The sequence below is a fragment of the Pan paniscus genome, chromosome 1, assembly GCF_029289425.2.
Source record: "Pan paniscus chromosome 1, NHGRI_mPanPan1-v2.0_pri, whole genome shotgun sequence".
NCBI classification, from domain to species: domain Eukaryota; kingdom Metazoa; phylum Chordata; class Mammalia; order Primates; family Hominidae; genus Pan; species Pan paniscus.
Window position 1 is genome coordinate 193425586 of NC_073249.2, and position 19649 is coordinate 193445234.

A 19649-nucleotide genomic window follows, 5' to 3' on the forward strand; every position below is an offset into this window, starting at 1 on the left:
CAGGATGGTTTGGATCTCCTGACCTTTTGATTCGCCTACCTCGGCCTCCCAAAGTGCTGGGATTACAGATGTGAGCCACCATGCCTGGCCCAAGATGGATATAATTTTTATGTTACAAAAAGATTTATAATTGTACTGGAGTCTGTTAACCTTCAGACAATTCCTTTAATGCTTTTATTTATTTATTTATTTATTATTTTTAATGTAGACAAGAATGAGATGATGATGCATTGACATACCTCCTTTTTTACTAACACAAAGGGCAGCTATCTGAAGCACATTATTCCAACATGGATCTTTTCAGTTAATAATATATCTCAGAGATCTTTCCTGTCAACATGTACAATTCTTACTCTTTAATGCTTTTGTACTTACTATACTATTTTAACTGCTTCAGAGTATTCAGTTATGTGCATATGTATAGATGTGGATGTGAATGTGTGTGTGTGATAGTGGTTAAGAGCTTGAGTTCTGGAACCAGACTGCCTGTCCAAGAATCCTGCTCTGACACCTTCTATGTGACTTTAGAACAGTTTCTTAACCTCTGTGAGTCTCATTTTCCTCATTTATAATATGGTCAAAGTAGCAATGCCTATGTCATGGAATTGGTGTGAAGATTAAATGAGATAATTCATGTCAGGCATTAGAGCCTGGCTGCTACACAGTAAGTGCTTAATAAATGTTAACTGCTAGCGTTTTCATTCTTGCCTTTGCTGCTATTATTATTCCTAGTACTGCGCTACTGATAAATACTTGATTTGTTTCCAGGTTTTTGCTATGACAAACAATGCAGTGGTGAATATCCTTGTACATAGATCTTAAAATAACTTGGGGGATGTGTATCCCTGAGTGCAAACTCCTATAAACAGAATTGTTGGGTCAAAGAGTATGCAGCTAAAAATATTGACAAATTGCCCTCTAAAACAGATATTCCAAATTATATTCTTACCAATCGTATAAGAAGTATATTACTCACCTTACATCAGCCCTCCGTATTATTAAATTTCTAAATGTTTACCAATCTTATACTTAGTTTGTCCTGCATCTCTTTAGATATGAATGAGATTAAACATCCTTTTATAGGTTTATCACTTTTTTTTTACAAATAATAATGAACTACTTGCTCATATCCTTTGCCTATTTTCTACTAAGTTATATCTCTCTTTCTTACTGATTTCTAAGAGTCCCTAGTGCCTTATAAATAAAAATACTGACCTATCAATTTCCAGAAACATAGTTTCTATGGAAATTAGATATAACTGAATTACTTATATTCACTTGATTTTATTTTGTAAACATTTTAAAGCTCCCCCAACCCTGCCCCCGCCAGTCTCTTGAGCATTCCTACCTAAAGTCACTTGGGGTCAGGGACTGTAACTTCTATTCCTTTATTTCCACTTGTTCCCTTTCCCTCTAGTAGCACCGGGCTTCTCTGCCAAATTCAGTGACTGGTGGAGGGGCCTTGCTATAGAAATTTCAAAAGAGTGGATTGAGTCATGGTCCTGAAACATAAGCCACACATTAGGTTATGTGAAGTCCTGGAAAACAAGAAAACATGTCCAGAGGCTAAGCAGGCTCCTTCTATTCTATGCACATCTCCAATGGCAAGACGCTTAAGTCTATTTTAGCAAATAAGAAGATTGACCTGTTCGCATGGCATCTGACAGGAAAACGTGGAGCCAAGAACTTGGAGCTTTTTGGAATCCATTCATCTATAAATCTGTGGCTCTTTAGAACTTTTTCCAAATGGGGGCAGTGATAATGATAATGTGACTATAATGTGGCCCTTGTGAGCTCAGTGCCCAAAGTAATAATACTTCCAGCACCTTTTGTAGGGCACCTGCTCTGTGTGAGTACTATTCTAGAAGTCTTACACACATCCTCTTTATTCCTTGTAGGGTCCCTTCAAGGATTGTTCTTTCTACTTTAAAGATAAGGAAACAGTGACTCAGTGTAGCATAGCACCTTGTCCTAGTCACACTCATAGTGCAGGACAGAGGTGGATCCTATTCAGGCCTGAATACCCCAACCCCACACACTGTTTTGTTCTACTGTTCACTTTGTACATCTGTAGTAGAATTTTTCACATTTTGCCTTGTATATAGTTTCATTGTTCTTCCAATACTGTAAAACTCCTTGAACTCTGGACCCAGACTGCCTGAAGAAAGAAACCGTGTCTTTTTCACCTACCCTCCAAGCAACAATCAGCGAGGCTATCGAGGTCAACTGGACTTGCCCCAAGAACACTTCATGGTCAATGTCTGAGTCAGGAATTGACTTTAGCCAACTGTGCCCTCTGTTGTGAAGCCATCCTAGAAACCAGTGCCTCCCATCTGTGTGTGCTTTCTAGCTCTGAAAACTACCAAAAAGTCCCTGTATCTACTGGAATATAGCTTTGGGAAACCAAGAATGCCTGCAGCCCCTCGTTCAGCAGGTACTTCAATGCAGAGGACCAATGTGGGCAGAACTGCACTACCAGCTTGTGAATGAATGTTCAGATGGGAAGTGAGCATCTTTTCCCTTATGTTTTGTGCTAAGAATACTGTGGTGTTCAAGCCCAGATACTTTAAGATACATAGACATTTGGAAAATAAAGAAAAGGACAAATGAGAAAATAAAAATCAGCAGTAACACTATCACCCGAAGCAGCCATTGTTAACGTTTGGTATCTATCCTCCCAGCTAAGCTATACATTAAGTAACATGTACTTAACAATGGGATTATATTATGCATATTACATTTGTAACAAGCTTAGTGCCATTTTGATTGGTTATTCCAAATCTAGGGGAAGCCTATTAAACAAAAGTTCTCTCCTTCCTCTGGCTGTGATTTATTGGGGGTAGAGGTGGGGTTTAAATCATAATTACACTTACTTAATGTCATTTAAAATGTTGCAAAGCACTTCACATCCTGCTGAGGAATCTGATAGTGCTGAAGCAAGACCAGAGTCTACATCTGCACTCAAGCCTCAGAGCCTTTCCACAATGCTTTTCAGTTTCAGGTTTCAGGAGCAAAGAGAAGCAAAAAGCAGTGCTATCATAAGCAGGACTAGATGATCTAATGGCAGAGCCAGATGGGGTCTTGTTTTTAGTTGCAATCTGTCTGAGGCATTCTTGTAATATTATTTAACAATTAATTTTTAAGTATTTTTTTTACATGCACAGGGAACAAAGTCCAAAAGATTCAAAAGAGTATACGGTGAAAAGCATGCCTCCCCCTACTCCCCGGGAGGCATCACTGTCTGCGATTTCTTGTGTATCCTTATCTGAAGCATTTTGAGTTCAAAGGGCAGGCAAGCATTTGCAGAGGTCATCAAGGGTATTTTCCTTTGTCGCATCAGTATTCTCTGCAGAGGTCATCCTGGTAACCAGGCTTCATAACCCCCAACAATATTCCAAAGGAATATCTCCTTTCAAAGTGCATGGTGGATGTATCCTGAGGCAGGGCCAAAACCACCCACTGAGACCACCCCAAACAAAGAGGGCAGAGAGCTGCCGTGCTGCCAGAGGAACAGACTCAGGAGGGCCACAGCTGAATCTGGACCAGTCTCAGAGTCAGGAGACCGAGGCCTCATCTGGTCTCTGCCATGGATGGACTGTAAGCAAGTTACTTAACCTTTCTGCGAAGTCTCCTCCTTGTCTAACAGGGTAAGATTATAATTAAGAGGATGGCTCAAAACAATTCCTCTTAAGCTTTAATGTGCACGTGAATGACCCGGGGGATCTTGTTGCAATGCTCATTCAGATTCAGCAGGTCTGGGGTGGGGCCCAAGATTCTGCATTTTCAACATGCTCCAAAGACTCAAGAAGTGGCCCTCAACTACTGGCCTGTGACCTGTTCCCAGGACTAAGCACCTGGTAATGTTTACTTCAGAGCTGAGCAGCTCCCTCTGGAGAACCCTGGCATTCAATTTCCTAAGATTTTTATTTGGCCTCTGGTGCCTGGTGATGGTGCTGCTGCCAGACCCTGTGCTGAATGCTCTGAATATATGGTTCCTCTCTTCATCCTCCCAGCTACTCAGTGAAGTAGGTGTTGTGATTATCCCCATTTCACAGATGAGGAAACTAAGGCTTAGAGAGGTGAATGTGCTCAAGATTACACAGCTGATAAGAGGCAGAGCAGGCCTTCCCACAGACCATCTGATTCCAGACTCCTCGTGTTAACACTAAACCAAAGAGCGAGTGGCATTCTCTGTTTCAGCCTTGAAAGTGAACACCACAGGAAGTGCTGTACCAAGGGGCCTCCTCTTGTGTCTGTGTGGGAGGAGGACACTGCTGTCCGTCAGCTCAGAGTGTCTCCTCCAAAGAAATGCATCTCAGCTTGCAAAGCCTCTACATCAAATTTTTGTGAAAACTCTTCAAGGATTCTGACCGCAGCTCTTATCAGTTACGGGGCAGGAAGCCGCCTTCCACAAGCCACCCTCTCCCCATACGAGAGGGTTCCTTGGCTGTGAACAGCACTTAGATTGTGTCAGAGGAAGGCCATGGGCTTTAACAGGCCACATCCATTTTCATTTACCTTCTGAAAGAAGATTAAGGAGAAAATTCAATTTTGCCTAATGCCTCCCCCAAATGGCTAATTTATATGCTAATTAGCAAGATAGGGATCGATGAAACTGGTAATCAATATGATATCCAAGGCAATGGTAATGAAATTCATTCTGAGATGCACTGGCAGTGGAAATGAAGCAATTATGCAGAATAAATGGGGCAGCTCAGGGAATAAGGGCCCCAGATTGCACTTGACTGCATTATTTCCCCTTTTACCCCTCCCCTCACCCTTCCCCACCCCATTAAAATCAACTGTCCATTCAGGTCCTTTGAGGTACCACGTGCCAGCTTCTCCCTCTCCAAATACCTGATCCTGCATTAACCCTGTGGATTTGTGGCCCACCATGGGGAAATGCTACAGAAAACAGCAGGCTCTGAGAAGACTAGGGATACAAACCCTGGAGGAGAAGCAGGGGCTGAATAGGGGCTCTTAAGCCATAGACTGAGTGGTGAATTCGTACTTTACTGTCACACCTACTGAGGTTGGCTTAAGGTTTTTTAATTCTAAAGCATTATAGATACCATATTGCCCAAAATTTCCACGACTGTCCTAATTTCAAATATTTTGTCCCATGAGGCCATATGTTAAATGACGTGTCCTACATAAGTCCAGTGATAAGTAGGCCACAGTGTTTTTGTATGATTTAGCCTAATACTAGGAAGTCTTGTTTCAATCTGGACATTTATTCCAATGTTTCAGATATTTTGGAGGAGAGGGGAGAGGTGTGATTGCAATTATCTCTGGAGATTTAGGGGCCCTATAGTATTCATTTCACACTTTTCAACTAAGATAATTGAAATTTGTCTTTTACCCCAATGTCTGCTCATTGGAATCGCCTGGGTAATTTGTCCCCAAATTTTCTTATGAAAAGTTCTGAACATACCAAAAAGTTGAAATAAGTATACAGTGAATGTCACATGTATCCTATCCAGATTCTACAATTAACATTTTACCATACTTGCCTTATCACATATCTGTCCAACTGTCCATCCCCCTATACATCATCAGTTCATCTTTTCTTAATGCATTTCACAATAAATTGCAGGCATCAGGATACTTCAGTCCTAAACACTTCAGTATGTATATCATTAACTAGAGTTCAATATTTATTTATTTATTTTTATCTTAAGGTAAAATGTATATACAACAAAATGCACAAATTTGAAAAACACTATTCTGTAAATTTTGACAGAGGCATGCATTGATGTAGTACAAATCCCTATCAACATCACCCCAGAAATTCCCTCTTCCCCCTTCCCAGCCATTCCCCACCCCATACCCCACAGAGGCAACCACTGCTCTGATTTTTTTCTATCATAGATTAACTTTATTCTAAGAACTCCATATAAATAGAACCATGTAGTATGTACCCTTGTATAAGGCTTCTTTTACTCAGCATAGTATTTTTTAAATTCATCCATGTCATTGCACATATTAATATTTTGTTTCTCTTTATTGATGAATAGCATTCCATTGTGTGGATATACCACAGGTTTGGGGGCTATTATGAATGAAGCTGCTATGAACGTATTTGTACAAGACTTTTTATGAACATATGTTTTCATTTTGCTTGAGTGAATTCCTAAGGATGGAATTTCTGGGTTATAGGGTAGATGAATGTTTAGTTTTATAAGAAATTGGCAGACTGATTTCCAAAGTGGTTGTGCTATTCCTGGGAAGTGCTTTAAAAACGCTGTTTTGGCTGGGCGTGATGGCTCATGCCTGTAATCCCAACACTTTGGGAGGCCAAGGCAGAAGGATCACTTGAACCCAGTAGTTTGAGACCAGCCTGGGCAGGAAAGCAAGATGCCATCTCTACAAAATAAAAAATAAAAAATCAGCCAGGTACAGTAGTGTGTGCCTGTGCTTCGGAGGCTGAGGCAAGAGAATCACTTGAGCCTAGGAGTTCCAGGCTGCCGTAAGCCATAATTGTACCACAGTTGTACCACTGTACTCCAGCCTGGGTGACAGAATAAGACTTTGTCTCAAAAGAATAATAATAAAATAAAAACATTGCCTCTCTGCTCCCCCTACCAAAAAATTCTTAGTTAATTAGTTGATCAGGAGTGGGGCCCAGGCATTGGTGTTTCCAGCATGCACTGCTGTGGTTCTGATTTGCAGCTGGAGGAGAGAGTCACTGAAGGTTTAACATTTAACTCTAGTTTAAAGACCTTTTGGTGCCTATGATAAGTGCAAAAAGTTGACTTTTTTTTTACTTTGAAAACTGGCTTTCTGTTGCTGTTCCCCTTTTTCCTTTACTTTTTTTTTCTTTTGCTGCTATAAAGACTTGATGGTGTTCTTGGATTATTTGGACATCAGAGTTCACTTGAGTCAAAAGATCTGCTTTTTAATCCCAGTTTTGCCCCTTTTAACTGTATAAGTTTGAGCAAGTTACTCATCAGTGTCCTTTTCTGTAAAATATGGTTTCTATTATGTATTCCAAGGCTATGAGGATAGAAGTGCCTGACTCAAAAATTTTCTGAAATTTATTATAGGACAGGAGTGGAAATAGAGTTATCCATTGCCCTCCCCAACCCCCAGGATACGTGAGATTCCTTAACTCTGCCTTTCTGAACAAAGGCAGATTGACAGTTCTTTTCTTTGGTTCTATAATATGGCTCTGGATCTGAGGCTGTGAATGTCAGAGGTTGGAGAGCTGTCACCACTTCCTTTAATGATTGGAGTATAATTACCTATTGTCTTACTAAAAGTATGTAAAACTCCAAATCAGTAGGATAGGGATTTTGAATTGGTTTTCCATTCCTGATGGTGATGTGGGCTGATCCATCTCTTCGTTGTCCCCATGTAACCCACAACACATCTTTGCAAGACTGCTGGGTAGAGTTGGTATTAAGAGAACAGTGAAGAGCTGTGCAGCAGCTGAGGTCATCGTTTATTCTTGCCTTCATTGGCTCTGGATTACTGAGCATCAAGTCAATAACAACAATGACAGCAAAATCAACCTACCTTCTGAAGCCTAGCCTGCTCACTCTGAGGAGACAGGCTTGGAGACTATCTCCTGAGTCCACTTCATATGGTTCTGGTCCACACAGACTGCACTGGTCCCTGAGCACAGGAAGTTGGTGTGTGTGGCTCCTGACAAGATTTACATCAAATGCTCAGTACTTGTTGGAAGAAAAAAACAAAAACAAAAACAAAAAACCTCTTGAAAAGGTCTTATAAGTGATGTGGCTTCTCTCATTGTTTTGTTCAACCATTTAAATGAGGATTTTCCAGTCAGCACCAGGAAGAATGCACTTGAGGCCAGCATGGGCACAGATGAGGCTTCTAAATCAGGGTAGAAGTGCCAGGCTTAGCTCCTTTCTAAACAGGAGGGCTGAGGATTCTCCATCACATCCTCCCAGACAACTACTGAGCATGCAGCATGCATTCTTTGCCTTCCTAGGAAGTAGGAAGGTAGGGTTTTCAGAGTATTCGAGGTTGCTCTGGGCGCCAGTTATCAGTGATAACTAACAAAGATCCAGGGAAAATGATGGCTGCTAATGAGCTTCTTTTCAAGTTTATGGCCTCCCTGAGTGTCTATCTGTGGAACTCTCATGCTTTTGTAAGGGGGTACAGGATCGAGGGGACAAGGGAAGGGATCAGATGGCCTGCTATCTGAAGCATGTGCCTGGCTTCAGTAGTCCCCTTTTGGGTTGGTTTATTCTGTAATGTGTCCCCTGAGAAGACAGACTAAGCAGCCTGGGTTACCCTGCAATTTCTCCAAACTATTTGCATGAAATACTGCAGGCAAAAAGCCCAGCCCCTGATTGGCTGTTGCTAGGTAACAACATAATCATCAGGAAATTAGGCTGTCCTTTTTTTTTTCCCAACACGGAGTATGTGTGTGATTGCAGTGTTGTGCAGGAAGAGAGAGGGAGTGGAACAAAGACAGATAAATGGGATGATCTTGAAGGCGGGGACACCACAGCCACAAACCTGCATCCCACGGTAGGACAATCTGCTTTGGGTTGGGCTCTTTACTCAGTCAAACCAATATTGGTACATTTTCCTTTTTATAATAATGGCAAAGCTAGGAGGGCCCTGCAGACAGCAGGAACAGGAGCTATAATAGAAGCAACTTTGAGATTTGAAGTGCTTTTTAGAAGCAAGAGGTAGTATTTAATATGTGGGAATGACTCTAGTGAAGTGAATAAACGAGTGTGTCTGGAGAATGTATATAGGCAGATAAGAATCCATTAGTATGGCCGTAGAGCACCTGCAAGGAACAGAACGTGAGAATGCGCATGTGAATGAGGCATAACAGAAAAAACAAGCATGCTTTAAGATAGGAAAGGGAGCCCATAAACTGAAGTTTAGAACTGTGTCTGTTATGACTCCGCCAGTGTTTAGCATGTGGACCTTGCATTAGGACCTCATAGACTAGACAGGTGGATGAAGAGGCAGCAGTCTAAAGAGAGCATTTGTGTATGTGCATGTGCATGTGTGTGTGTGTGTGCGCACGTATGTGTGGACACAGCTGAAGCACCTAGTTCATTTTCAAGATTGTGTCCTGAATAACAGTGTGCAGAGCCCTGGCAAGTACACAGCCACACCTGGATGCTTCCACTGGGTAATGAATATCCATGAAGACCGTTAGCACTTTCCTTTCCCTCTGTGCTAGCCCCAGGTGGCTTTCTCGCCTCTAACCTCCCTTATCTTGCCTTCCTTTTGAGCTCCCTAGCAATGACCCTGCCCTTACACTAGAGCCTCAGTTGCAATACAGCATACTTCATTGGCTTGCTACAACCCCAGCCAAGCTAATTGCCTTTTGCCATTCATTGTCTGCCAGATTAACGACTCCTCGTGTGTCTGGTTGCCCATTGCCTCCTCTGAGATTCCTCTGTGTACTCTCTCTGGCTTGTCTTTCCCTTCTTCTGTCTCCTCAGCTCAGCCTCTCTGAGCTCCACATCTGAATTTTTGGAAGATATTTAATTTAAATGATAAAATAGAAGCACTGCCTTTTTTTTTTCCTGATCAAAGGGAATAGTATTAGGCATGATGCAGAGGGGACCATTTTGTAGGAGTGGTAAAAAATATGCAGATGTATCAGAAACAAGGCAGAGTATGTGCCAATAACCAAGACTCAGAAGAAAAGATCTTCCCAAGCATACAGTCCCCTACAGTGATTTGCTGTCTCCAGTGGGTGAGCCTAACAAGGCTCAAAGCTCCTGCCCGAAAGAAAAAAGCCATCACTAACGTACAGTGGCTCAAATCCCCTTTCTGAGTACATGTACTAAATGGAATGAACTTGATGCTCTGCAAAGCCTTTAGGACTTGAAGTGCAGATCATCTTCCTCTTCTCCAGTGGCGACTTTCATTACCTTTTAGTTCTCAAACATTAAAATAGAGCACAATCTCTGTTCCACTTCTGCTTCCCCACCATTCTCCAAGACAGTGGTTCTCAAAGTGTGGTCCCAGGACCAGCAGCCTCAGAAGTCTGGGGATGGGTGGGGCCCAGCAATCTGTTTTAACAAACCCTCCAGGTGATTTTGTTGTGTGCTCAAGTCTGAGAACCACTGTGGACCTGAAAATTTGCATTTTTAATAAGACCTCACTCTTTGAAAATCTCTGCTCTAAAAATAGAAAAGAGGGGACAATGTGTGATGAGAAAGATCTCATTCCACCTAGAAAGCCCCCTCCCCATTTCCGAAGTCCCGATCGAACCTGTCTTTAAAGATCCACCCAAATGAAACTTTAGCTGATGCAAGTGAAAGTTATCCCTTGACAGCTTCCTGCATTTCAGGGGTGCACAAACCAAGGGCCAAATCCAGGTCACAACTTGTTTATGTAAGGCCCTCAAACTAAGAATAGTATTTACATTTTTTTAATGGTTGGAGGGGGTGAGGAACCGAAGAAGAATGTGCAGCAGAGACCATATGTGGTGTACAAGGCCTAACCTAGATACTCTGTCCCTTTACAGAGAAAAAAAAAAAAAATGCTGACTCCTGTTATATTTATGTGCTTTTCTTATTTTTCCTCTTAAACTGTTAACTTCTTAAAAATAGAGTCAATATCCAAGTCATGTTTGTATTGCATTCAGTACCAAACATATAGTAATTGTTCAATAAATATGGGAAGGGGCGGATGGTGGTGGTTGGGCAGCTGACAAGTGTTGTGGGAATCCAAAAGAGATGGACTTTTATACTTGACCACTTTGTGGCTGTCCTATCCATAAAATAAGAACAGTGTTTTTCTCCACCTTAAGTAGATGATGAACATCCAGAAGTTCATACTAATGGAATTTACTCTAGTAACTAGATGGTGAAAAGCAGTTGGGAGCTGCCCTGCAGCTTGAAAAACAAGATTAGTATTGAAAATGTCCATAAATGGATAAGTTAAAAATAAGCAAAAAGCTTAAAATTTCAGGTGGATTTCTGATGTCCAGTAAAAAGTTTTCACGGAATTATATGCTACCATGGTTAAAAGAGCCCCTAGTGATGATGCTGCACGAATTCCACCTGCCCCATGGTTGCCCAGCCTCTGCTTGAACCCCTCCACTGACTAGGAACTCACTTCCTCACAGCCAGCCCCACTCTACTTTTTAAACAGCTCCAGTGATTAGGAAGCACTTCTTTTCTATTCAGTTGAAATCTATCTTCTTATAATTTCCACCCTGTAGTCCTAGTTCTGCATACTTTAATTTCAAAATTAGCTACCTACGTTTCATAAATACGATAAAAGAAGTGGGGTAGAGTTATGCTTGACTGGAAAGAATGGGAGGTTGAGGGGGACCTATCCATTTAGATAATTTTCCCCTGCAAATAGGGAACAGGTTAGAAATACAAGAAGCTAAAAGCCAAGATGTATGCTAACAGAGGAAAGGCAAACTTACGAGTATAAAATGGAATAGAACATTCCAAATACGGCAGGAAGCAAAAGGCCGGTGGTCACAGTAGATCACAGGCTGACCACAGATGTGCATGCTATGTTTCTGCTAGAAAGGAATGTTAATAGCAATTAAAGGCTATTATTTGGGGCAAATGAGGGTAAGGAGGCCCCAGAGCTAGGCCCAGGGGACTCTGGAATTGCTTTGTGATTCCAGAGCTATGAAACAGCTGCCAGGACAAGTTGCCAGGGCAGAAGCAAGCAGGAGGAAATGTCCTGGGAAGGGCTGGGCCCTCTAAGTGGTGGCTGGGCCAAAGCAATGAGGCCTTCAAAAGGGAACGGTCCCAAAGAAGATGGAGGAAAGGAGTAGAGAAAGGAAGCTGGAAGTTCAAGTTATACTCCTGTTTATAATGTAATGTAGGCTTAAGATTAATCCAAACACCCTGAGAACTGATGAAGCATTGCATGAACAATATCCCCAAGAAGAATGTGTATTGAACATTCACTGCTCTGGATTTCTAAAATGCTTTTACTGCACAGAGCTTGGAGTTGCGTGGGGGATTGAATCTAGTAATAGCAATCACCAACTAGCTTCGTCTCTTTCGCACCCCCCACACCCTGCCAAACACCCACCACATGCACAACCCATGGCTTACGTCTGTCCTGGTTGTCACTTCTTCCAACTTCATCTGTAGGTGAGGGGGTTTTTTTTCTTTTCTTTTCTTTTTTTTTAACAAGAACATTTCTTGGACTTGAGAATGGGGCTTTTGGGAGCCTGGTGTAAAGTTTATGTCCAAGCCAGGACTAAGAGTGTAGTCAAAAATTGTAAGGGATTAAAAACCCACATGTTTGAGAATCTTCCCTTCTCCACATTCAAGGCACTCCCACGTTACAACCTGGACATGAGCTCCAGATTCAGACTATTGTGATTTATGCCACTTCATAGTTTTATGATCTTAGAAGTTACTTTACCTCTCAGAACCTGCTGCCTCATGTAATCACTGATCTAAAGCAATGCTGGAAGGATTAATCAGGCAGAGGAGACTTGATCATGATAGAATGATGCCCATTCTGTGCTGCACATGGTGCTGGGTGTTTTCTTTCTACGTATTTTTTAGGTGCTTGCATTTTCTTATTTACTTTTCCCAATAACTCTTCATAATTGCTGTCACTGGGCTGGGTGTGGTGGCTCATGCCTGTAATCTTTGGGAGGCCGAGGTGGGCAGATCACCTGAGGTCAGGAGTTCGAGACCAGCCTGACCAACATAGTGAAACCCTGTCTCTACTAAAAATACAAAAAATTAGCCGGGCATGGTGGCGCATGCCTGTAATCCCAGCTACTCGGGAGGCTGAGGCAGGAGAATCGCTTGAACCTGGGAGGCGGAGGTTGCGGTGAGCCAGGATCGCGCCATTGCACTCCAGCCTGGGCAACAAGAGCAAAACTCTGTCTAAAAAAAAAAAAAAAAAAAAAAAAAAAAAAAAAAAAAAAAAAAAAAAAAAAATTGCTGTCATTAGCACTGTTTCCCAGATGAGGAAACCAAGGCCTGTGGAGGTTAAGTAACCTGTCTCAGGTCTTCTAGCTGGGGCAGAGACAGGAATCAAGACAGCTGTCTCCAACTATGAAGCTCCTCCTCTTTCTTATAAATTATGCTGCCTCTCTGAGCTTGTGCCCAGCATGTGGTGGGCATTCAGGAAAGGTGGGCATCCTCTATCCCCTCTCTCCTGTGGGACAGTTGTTTTTGTTTTGTATTACTTTTCAATTAAATGATTGCAAATGATTTTGTAAACATTGCTAACAGGACCAACCTTATGTGTAGATAATATATGTTGAAATACTTATGAACAGGAAAGGCCTACAAATGTTAGACATGCCCTAATTATTACTCAGAGTGTGATTTCAGGGATACCAGGCAGGGCCTGAGAGAGTTCTAGTTGACACATTTGCCTTAGACTGACGCTGCTGCGGGAGATGACTCTTGTTGAGATAGGCTAGTAAACAGAAGGCTATGGGAGCCAAGTGAACTTCATAAGAACTGACTGGCCCAGAGAGGCCTGGATCGGAATAAGCACAAGTAATTCTGCCTCTTGTGCATGGACTTTGAAACCTGTGTTTCCGATCCTACACCTGCCATTTGCTAGCTCTGGGGCTCCGATAAGTTACAGGGCCTCTATGAATCTCAGTTGTCTTGTGAGAAAAATGAGGAAGTAGTGTCTGTACCAGAGGGTGGTTGTGAAGAATAAATGATATTATGTCCCTGAGCAAGCAATAAATGGCAAGAATTATTATCATTTACCAGTGGCTGGCCTGAAAATACTGGCCTCCTAATGGATAAAAGACCATCTACATACCTAATTAAGGCCCTTGTGATGGGAGACACCCCATCTATCCCTGGCAGTCTCTCTTTAGAATATATCAAAGTGCTTAAAGCCCCATTCCTTTAGTCTCCTTATAGGAGATGTAAAGGGAAACTCCAAGGGAGGTAGGCTGTATCCTTGGAAGAAGCTCTGGGGGGAGCATGCTCAGATCTTCACAAGAAAACAGGGCACCCAGTACAGTCACTGCTTCTCTAGGGCACTCTCAATGCTAGTGTTCATGAAAGTCAGCAAAATCCTTGACCCCAGAGTTACAAAGAGTTAAGTGGTACCTGTAGGGCCACTGGTAGGCCTAAGATACAGCCCGATTTCAGGGGTGGAGGAAGAGAAAAAGAAGGCCAGTAAAAAATTTCTAGATAAGTTTTTAGGCCCTTGAACTTTATTCTGAAAGCCTGATAATTAGCCACTTCCCATGATCCCTGTGTTGGCCTAGTCATACTTGTCAGGACATAGCAGTGGCAGAATGGCCAGCATACTACGGTTTAACCATCAGGCCAGTTCAAGGCTGAGCAGGAGCAGGAGAAAATGGCCAACTCTAGAAATAGTAGCTGTGTGTATGTGTATGTGCACATGCACATGTGTGCTGCGTGTGCTGTGTGTGCGCTTTGTGTATGTGCTGTGTGTGTGCTTTGTATGTGTGCAGGGTGTGTGTGCGCACACTGTGATGTGTGTGCACACACTGTGATGTGTGTGCGCACACTGTGATGTGTGTGCGCACTGTGTGCTGTGTGCTTTGTGTATGTGCTATGTGCACTTTGTGTGCACACTGTGTGTGCACTGTGTGCTGTGTGCGTGCTGTGTGCACCGTTTTTGCCTGTTGTATGTGTGCTATGTGCTTTTTATATGTACACTTTGAGTGTCTCTGCTGTGTGTTGTGCTCTGTGGGGAGATTTAGTATGGAGAGATTTTGTTTTTAAGATGAGGTCTCACTATGTTGCCCTGGCTGGTCATGAACTCCTGTGCTCAAGCAGTCTTCCCATCTCAGTTTGGGTAGCAGGGATTACAGGTGTGCGTCACCACACCCAGCTTGAAGAGATTTTTATAGGGATCTTTTTTTTTTTTGAGACAGAGTCTCACTCTGTCACCGAGGCTGGAGTACAATGTCATGGTCTCGGCTCACTGCAACCTCTGCCTCCCAGGTTCAAGGGATTCTCCTGCCTCAGCCTCATGGGTAGCTGGGATGATTATAGGCGCCCACTACCACGGCCGGCTAATTTTTGTATTTTCAGTAGAGACGGGGTTTCACTATGTTGGCCAGGCTGGTCTTGAACTCCTGACCTTGTGATCCACCAGCCTTGGCCTCCCAAAGTGCTGGGATTACAAGCATAAGCCACCACACTCAGCCAGGGGTCTTTTTTTTATAGCAGTCTTTTTCGTGACCTTGGTACTGAGATTTCTATGTATAAATCCCCAAAATGCATACCCTTACAAAGGCTAAACAAGGAAGAGCTGACTGAGATTATAACATAAAAAAATTTACTCTGGGCCGGGCACAGTGGCTCACGCCTGTAATCCCAGCACTTTGGGAGGCCGAGGCAGGTGGATCACCTGAGGCCAGGAGTTCAAAACCAGCCTGGCCAACATAGTGAAACCCCATCTCTACTAAAAATACAAAAATTAGCTGGGTGTGGTGGTGCAGGCCTGTAATCCCAGCTACTCAGGAGGCTGAGGCAGGAGAATCGCATGAACCTGGGAGACAGAGGTTGCAGTGAGCCGAGATCATGCCACTGCATTCCAGCCTGGGCGAGAGAGCAAGACTCCATCTCAAAAAAAAAAAAAAAAAATTTTTTATTCTGTTACTAGACCCAAGAAAGTTACTAGACCTGAGAACACTGTGCTGACTATAACTGGCTTGGATAGTGATCTTATTATAGGTCTCTGTTGCCCACAGGGCCTGAGACCAGCAGGTCTCAAAATCTAACCTGAGACCAGCCGATCTCAAAATCTAACTTTGAGTTTATTGAAGGAAATGATAGTATCTTTTTTCTCTGAGGGAAAAAAAAGTCAACTTCTATCCTACCTTAATGTACTCTCTTTGTAATCCATGCTTAAGCTGTGCTGGATGTTTTAAATGCATTGTTTTACCTATTATTTAAAACCAATGAAGTCTGCATTCTTGTCCATTTTACAGAGAGGCAAATGAGGCGCAGAAAGGTTATGTAACATGGCCAGGGTTGCATTACTGTATGTAAACCCTGCCCTGGCAATGTTTGCTCATTTTTATGGAGTAGAACGTCTCTCCCCTTTTCTAAACTCTCTCTCATGATACTTTGCCTTTGTGTGATTTTTGTTTCCGAAATGCTTTCTCCTATTTATGTTGTTTCATTTTCCGGAAGCTCTGGGAGGTCGGGGTAAGGTATTACGATCTCCACGTAATGCTGCTGCCTAGCTCCCACCTAGTCAATGTGTGGCTGGGTCTAGTCCCAGCCTTTTGGCCAGGACCTTCTACATCTGCTTTTTGCAGTGACCACAGTCCCACACCCATCACTTCAACACCACTCATCTTTCATTTCCCCTCTCCATTCCCAAATCAAAATTTACATGTCCTAGGCCCTGTTGAGAGTAGCCATATGGACCCACAAATTTGAGTAAAGGTGCTAATGGCTACTAATAGTTTCAAAGGTCCCTTCTCAGATAACATGGTATTTCCACAGTGTGTTTCGGTATTTTAACCTTGGGTTCCTCATCAGGAGGTGAAGAGCTTCCCAAAGAGCTTCAAGCTTTATTCATTCCTCATTTAACAAAATCTTACTGTTGCTGGCTCGGCACCATGTTAGGCATTAGGAATCTAAAAATAATGGAATCACTACCTAGTAAATAAAATCAGCTGTCCTGCTATGCTATTAAAGTTCAGAAGAAGGCACCAAATCTAGGCTGGGGTACAAAAAGGAAGTCCCTAAGAGGAACAGACGTTATAGCTGAACTGCAAAGGGTGAATGCGCTCCGGCCAGGGAGATGGAGAGTGAGGGGCCTGGGGAGTGGCCCAGGCAGAGGGAAGGTCTGGGCAAGGGGTGAGACAGCATATGACTAATTCTGGAATCAGCTGTGTGGGGGCACGTGGTAGGCAATGAAGCTGGAGAGAAACAGGAAGATCCCTAAACAGAGTGCTGCCAACATTTTCTTTCCACGTGGAGGTATTTTGAGGTTTCAGCAGGGAAGAAACTATGTTTGGTAACTCTTCCCATCTCAAATTCTAGCCCCTTTTTGCAGGGACTTCATTATGACCATCTTATGGCATCAATGATGACTGCCCCTTTTAAATCTCATATTCAAATGGATAGTGGGGCCCCTTAGAGCAGTGGCTCTCATGCTTCATCAGCATCAGAATCTCCCAGAAGGCTGTGAGAACACAGGCTGCTGAGCCCTGCTCCCAGAATTTCTGATTCCGTAGGTCTGAAGTGGTGCCTGAAAATTTGCATTTTTGGAGAGTTGCCAAGGGACCACATTTTTGAGAAGCCTTGCCTTGGAGCATACAAAGCCATGATATTAACGAGGCTGTTTTTAATGCCTTTGCACCCTTTTTTACCATTAGTTTCAGTTGACCTTTTTAGGCTGGTCAGGTTGAGTATTAGGCAGCATAATAGTTCCCTAAGGCCGCCTTAACAAATTACCACAAACTGGGTGGCTTAAAACAACACAAATGTATCATGTTACAGTTCTGGAGGCTGGAAGTATGAAATCCAGGTGTCGGCAGGGCCATGCTCCCCCTGAGTCCTTCCTCGCCTCTTCCTAGCTTCTGGTGGCTGCAGGTGTTCTTTGGCTGGTGGCAGCATAGCTCCAATCTCTGCCTCCATCTTCACGTGGCTGACTTCTCCCCGTGTGTGCCTGTTTTCACATGGCGTTCTTTTATAAGGACACTGCTTATATTTGATTAGGGGCCCATAGAAGACACAGAATATATTTTGCTCTGCCTTACAGCAGTGAGTCCAGGGCTGCCCAAGTCTAGACAAACTCATCCATCCCGTCCCCAAGCATTCAGCATCTGCACAGTGTGGCTTTCACTGTACATCCCTTCCAAAAGACAGCAAATCCTTCTTTTTCCTCCTCATATTCTTCAACCAACCAGCACCACCTTGTTATAGAAATACTTGATATAACCTGCCTTTTATAAATTAGGAAGAAAACAGTAAGGTTTCAGAAAGTTTATTCATTTAAATTTATAGTGTTTTGCATCACAATGAAATCATTCTGTTTGGATTGCTAGGACTATATGACCAGCTTTAATTCCTCATCCTTCCCTTCTATTTTTGTTGGCCTTCATTTACTTACTTTGGTTTCTAGAGACACTAAAGGTGGCAACATGCAGAGGACAAGGGAGAGGGAGGGACCTTTTGAGATGGTTTGAGCTGCATCCATTTGGACTGCTCCCAGTGAGTCAGTGGCTTCAGACTGGAACAAATCAGGACACTTATGTTCATGCAGCAGCCGAGAGGTGTAAGGAGGCCTCCCCCAGGTCCCCTAAGTCTAGGGAGTCTGAATCTTCTGTTATTACTGCCTTATGCCTCTGGCGGAGAGGCATCCAGAAAGGAGAAGCAGAGCCACAGCAAAGGAATATGTTCACCCATCTCTTCAGACTCTCCATACCAAGCTGCCTCATGATAATACCAGCAGCCACGATGGGGCTGACTAGACTTCTCATTTCCTGCCCAGCTCTGATTCCATTAGGAAAAACCTCACCCTGCCTTACCCCAGGGCTTTAGGCTAGATTTGGAGAGAGGTTTTCAGTATCCTTCCCCTCTGCTTTCCCGGAACCTCTGTCACAGCTGTAATCCACAGCAAATGGATTTCCCTGACACTGGGGACAAAGGCCTAGTGTTTCGTAGACTTGGCGGCTCCTGGGAGGGCAGAACCATCAGCGTTTCTCCAGCTGCTGGTCTCAGGCCCTGTGGGCAGCAGAGACCTGTAATAAGATCACTATCCCAGCCAGTTATATTCAGCACATCATTCAAAGTGGCCCATTGCAGTTAGGAGGGGAGAAGTGACTTAAATAGGAATCATAGCCCTTCAGAGCCCGGGCTCATACAAAACCACACAGTGAGTGGGAACCCAGAGAAAAACAGACTTCTAGTTCTTGATGTTAGCCATTAATGAGATTTGGCTGTGATTTATAATGGGAGTCCGCAGGGGTGGGTGGCCTTGGGGAAGAAATAAAGAACTAGTTGGAAGAGAAGGAAAGAATAAGAGTAGGAATTAAAAGGAAATTGAAAAGGGTTGGGTAGAATACTGAAAGCCTAGATACTGTGAAAGTTTAAGGATTCAGATTTTCTAATGTGGGTCACCAGAGGGAAGGATGTAAGGAGAGTCCACAGATGCCTCAGTAGCCCTCACTGAGACTGCAGAATGCCTCCGCTACTCTCCAGCAGCCAGAACTTTGAGCGGAAGGAAGGTGTGAAGGGGGAGATATGAAAGCTCTGGTTCAAAAAGGGGAACTGTAGAAAAAAAAGTTTTAAAGCTGTTATATGGGTCCACACTTCCTAATTATGTTTTCTTCCAACTCAAGTTCCCTTCTACTAGGAGACCAACAATAAAGTGACATATGGCAGGACCCTAGCTTCTGGTTTCTCTGCAGGGCAAACTTCACCTCTCTCGTTGATAAGTCACCACCACCATGCGGGCAAGAGGTTTCCTGAGGTGCCTTCCATGGTACTGGATGAGAATCAGGGGAGCCATATCACCCCAAGTCACTTACCTCCCCCACACTGGGTCTCCGTTCTTGCATAGAAAAAACAAGGGAGATTATGGTAATTTTTGATTTCTCATACTGGTTGATGGGTACACAAGCATATTATCCTTTATATATATATTACATAGAATATTTTATAAGTATAAATGGACATTAATTAACAATTAGGGAATTAAATTCAGAGATATCAGTTCGTTTTCAACTGAAAATCTAG

The 19649-nt window shown here is 43.1% G+C and overlaps 1 protein-coding gene across 9 annotated transcripts in view; it reads left to right on the plus strand.

The window, feature by feature from the left end:
- The window catches only part of PHC2 (polyhomeotic homolog 2), a 107588-nt gene that overhangs the window by 29907 nt on the left and 58032 nt on the right, over positions 1-19649 (plus strand). For 2 of the 9 annotated variants that reach the window (XM_057299456.2, XM_057299457.2), the window contains exon 1: positions 8398-8502. The exons of 6 other annotated variants lie outside the window; for them this stretch is intronic. The gene's annotated coding sequence lies outside the window, so the exon portion shown is untranslated. Of the gene's footprint in view, positions 1-8397; positions 8503-19649 lie in introns of those variants that run through there. One more of the 9 variants, XM_034960667.3, reaches the window with a different exon arrangement.